Source organism: Corvus kubaryi, unplaced genomic scaffold, assembly GCF_017639235.1.
Source record: "Corvus kubaryi isolate FWS band 111438036 unplaced genomic scaffold, C.kubaryi_AGA036_p1.0 66, whole genome shotgun sequence".
Classification (NCBI taxonomy): domain Eukaryota; kingdom Metazoa; phylum Chordata; class Aves; order Passeriformes; family Corvidae; genus Corvus; species Corvus kubaryi.
The window spans coordinates 31,460,623-31,464,793 of NW_024582054.1; positions in this window are offsets into that span (position 1 = coordinate 31,460,623).

The following is a 4,171-nucleotide window of genomic DNA, read 5'->3' on the forward strand; positions in this document are numbered from 1 at the left end:
TGCACTTTATGTGTCAGTACCTTGTTTAACACCCTCTTCTTTGACAGGAGTTTGAAAGCAAGACCTGCAGATAAGGTTTATTGGACTTGCATGGTGGCAATGGAAAAGGCATTTCTATAGGAGAGGAGAGAGCCCTGTGGAGGACTTTTTGTGTAGGAGTCACCAGCCATCTTCTTTTAAGTGTTAAAGGACTGAAATTCCTGTGCAACTCTGCAGAGCTGTTCTAAGAGAAGCCCTGGCTTGAAACATCTTCTGGAAAAAATAAGTTACTATTTCATATCAGAAGTTCTGATTTTGAGGCTGTTTTTACAGAAGAAAAAAAAGAAAAGGTTATATGGTTCATAAAGAAAGAGGAAAATTACTGTTATTTTTCCATTAAAATCCAGAATTCCACTGATGCATTTGTACAAAGCTGTGCCACCACAACTGCGAGACCATAGTATATATATAAAAAAAGAGAAGAATAGGTAAATATTCTACCTAGAAATGTTTTATTGCTTGAAAAGGAACTAACCTATAATTCTTCCTCAAGCATAATTTCCAGTTGAGGAGCTAAACTCACCAGGAGAATGGAGCACTTTGGTATTACAGTGCTGGGTTAATGGTTGGACTTTGATGATCTTACAGGGCTTTTCCAACCTCAGCAATTCTGTAATTCTAAATCAATTTATTTACTTGGCCCAGAGCTTCCTGAATTTCAGTCAGGTACAAAACTGCAACTACCAAGTTCACTGAGGCCTGAGTCCTGTTTAAGACTTGAAAAGATATTCAGAAAAAGAGGACCTTCCCTTCTTCCTAGCCAAGTTTAATTGTTAATTACTCAATTGGCTGTCATGCAATGAACAGATGACTTTTTTCCCCCGTAAAGCCAGGTAAAAAAGGTCTTCTGCTATTCCAGGGATAACTATGTTCACCCAGATAATTGTATTTTGCCTGCAGGGTAGTGAAGACATGGATCCATCTATTTTGGGGGTGCACTGGAGACACTTTGCACGTTCAAACCACAGAAGTGCATTGCTCCAGTCCACAAGGCAGGGTGCACTGATTTCCCCCGTCCCTTGCAAATGTCAGGAGGAGGGATGGGAAGATGCTTCCCTCGCTTGGGATCAGGTCCTGTGCAGGTGCCTGACACACGGCTCATTTAACACCTGGCTCTTCTTGGCACAGTTCAATTTCAAAGCAATTTCTCCGAGTGCTGGAGGTGAAGGATGGCCCCACCTTTGCTGATGGTCCCTTGCTGAGCCATAAATCGATCCTGATTTGGAACAGGGAAGGTCTCCAGAAACAGCCTGGCAAGGTGGCAGCAGCTGTAAATATGATGGAGAGAGAAGGGGCCATCTCCTATCAAGCTGACTGTCTCCAGAGGAAAGTTGCAGCACTTTTTATTAGGCTTTTTTAGATAACTGAAAAGGGGTGAGGCTGTCCTGCTGGTTCTTTGTCTCTACGAGCCTGTTTCACACAGAAATGATCAGCAGTGCCACCTGATACTCCCTCATGCAATCACTACTCCATCTTCAGTTTTGAATTGAGGATATTTGTACTTAGACCCCACTGTGATAACTGTAAAACACAGATGGCTGCATTTAAACACATCCATGGGAAAGCCCCAACATGCAACTCAACTGCAATGTGCAGGCTTGGAAGAGAAAATAAAGCATGTAAGCTTTATTAGTAATATTTCTCAAACTTTCTTGTTTTGAAAGGTTGGGATGCCAGCATAGTCTCCAAGGCCAGAAATTACTTCTTTTAGCTGCTGGGACCTAGAAATACTGTATGCACTGTGTTTTGTGAAATGACCATTTCCTTGTATTGTACATGTTTTCTCATGTGGGGATGTTTGGAGCAAAGGATTAATAGGGAAAATGGGGATTACTTTAACTCATTATTTTTAATTTGTTGTTGTTGTTTAAATGTCTGCCTAAGAAAACCTAGCTAATGTTATCCCCATGGCTGCAGTGCCCATGGACTGTCTTTTCCTGTTTTCTGGGGTAATGTAAAAGACATAAAATCCGAAGGGAAGAGTCACAGCAAGTGTTTGGTGGAGAAGGGCCTTGTGTTTCTAGATGAGGTGGCTGCCATGGTTATTAATGCCTTTCCTCCTTGTCTTTTTGGTTTTACTATCACATATGGGGCCATCTGGTTCCTCTGTGGGACTCCCAAGGCTTTTTGGCAAGCACATGCGTGACGATGTCTAGGGTTTTTCCTCTCTGAGCCTTTCTACTACATCTTGTTTCTGGAAACCCTGCTCAAAAGAAGAGCTGCAGTCTCTACCTGTCACACAAACCAAGCTGTCACCAGTGTTGATGTTGTAGGGCAGCACTGGGAAAATCCTCCTTCACCTACAAGTCTGGTGGCACATTAAGGAAGTGACTGTACCTTGCACGGTGGTTCAGTGGCAGGTGGTGAGAGACAGATGCTCCTTGTCCCCTCGGCCTCTGAAGTGATCATGTGGCCTGGGATCTGAAAGCAGAAGGAAATTTGAAATATGCTCAGAGCACAAATTCATTCTTTTCAGGTCTTGAGAGGTTAGAAGCTCTTGAACTGTCTTGAATGTTAATTTTTTTCCCCTGTGCCATATCAGACAAGAACCTGGTTATGGAGCTGTTGGGCTTTCTTGGAAGATAAATGTGACCTATTGAATCCCATTTATCATGGTGACTGCTGTAAGAAATACAGCCTGCTGTCAGGGTACCTGGATGGATTACAGGGATGCAAAACTGGAGCAATTCAGCAATCAGCATCTCGGTGTGAAGGCCTTCCTGAAAGAGATGAAGTAATGGCTAAAAACAGAATAAATTTGTTTCAGAAGGCAAGATTAATCATCGTGCAGGAGAAGGGTTGCTTCAAGTGCAAGCAAGGAAATTGCACTGAGTAATAAAGTTGCCCAGTGAAAAAAGAACCAAATAAGCTAAGTACCAGGAGACACATTTCAAACAAGTTTTATCTGTCTCTAAAATGCCCTTCTTTGAGGCGTAGGGGCAGATGTGGCTGAGCAACCTCCAGGGATGGATTCCACACTGCCTTTGGTTATCATTCCAAATTGTCCAGTTTCAGAACATTCAAAACTTTCCATCGCTGTCAAATCTGTTCAACTGTAATGGAAAGTTATTCTTGTCTAACAAAACATGTTTGTTATAAATAGTGAGGATCTGGCACAGCTTGTGCTTATACATGTACATCACAAAAGACTCACTTCTGGAGGCCTCAGCTGTCAGAATAAGGACTGCATGGGATGGGGGGCCTGAGCTGCCCTGTTGCCTTTGGGATGAGTTTCAGGGCAGCTTGGTTTCAAGCACTGCACATTTATCGTGTCCCTCAAAGAGCTTTTAACCAGGAGGTCAGAAAAAGATGTTAACAGATCAGACAAATGGCTTGGGGTGACATGAGCTGTTTCATGAGATGTAAGATGGTCTGGAAACACTTTACCAGTAACTGTCCACAATCTCAGCACTCTGCCCTCCTGGCCACTGTCAGCCTGTTCATCCCATGCCCAAAGGAGCCAGGAGGGTTGAGGAGGGATTTCAAGTGGGACAAAGCAGTGACTCTGCTGTGTCCAAGACAGTGATGCCAGTGAACAGGCTCCCAGGGAAGGGATGGAGTCAAAATCCCTGCAGGGATTTAAAAGACGTGTGGATGTGGCACTCAGGGACACGAGTGGTGGCTTGGCAGTGCTGGGGGAACTGCTGGACTTGATGATCTTAAAGGTCTTTTCCGACCTAAATAATTCCATGGGTTTTGAGAACATGGTGTGCAAGCAGTGCTCTGCTGTGCAGGGAAGGTGAACTGGTTCTGTTCTGAAGCCAGGAGTTTGTGCCTGTGGCAATGAGTGAGAGAGTCCAAGAGGGATGGAAAAGGGTCAGCTGATATTCTTTTGCATATCACCTTAATTTTTAAGCCACTTTTAAAAGGTTTAAAGGTTTGATTAGGAGAAAAACTTCAGCAGTGAAGAGGATGGGATAAAAGGCTGGCTGTATTTTGGAGGAGCATGTAGGAAAAAATGGCAAGATTTTCCAGAGGAATCTTTTTTCTTAATAAAATACCTGTATTTGAGAAAGATATACTTCACTAATGTGAGTTTGTGGGCTGGCATTTATTCTGGGTTTAAAAACAGGCATAGAAGGAAATTGAAAATATCTAAATGCTTTATCTCAAATTTTCTTTGGGTTTTTTT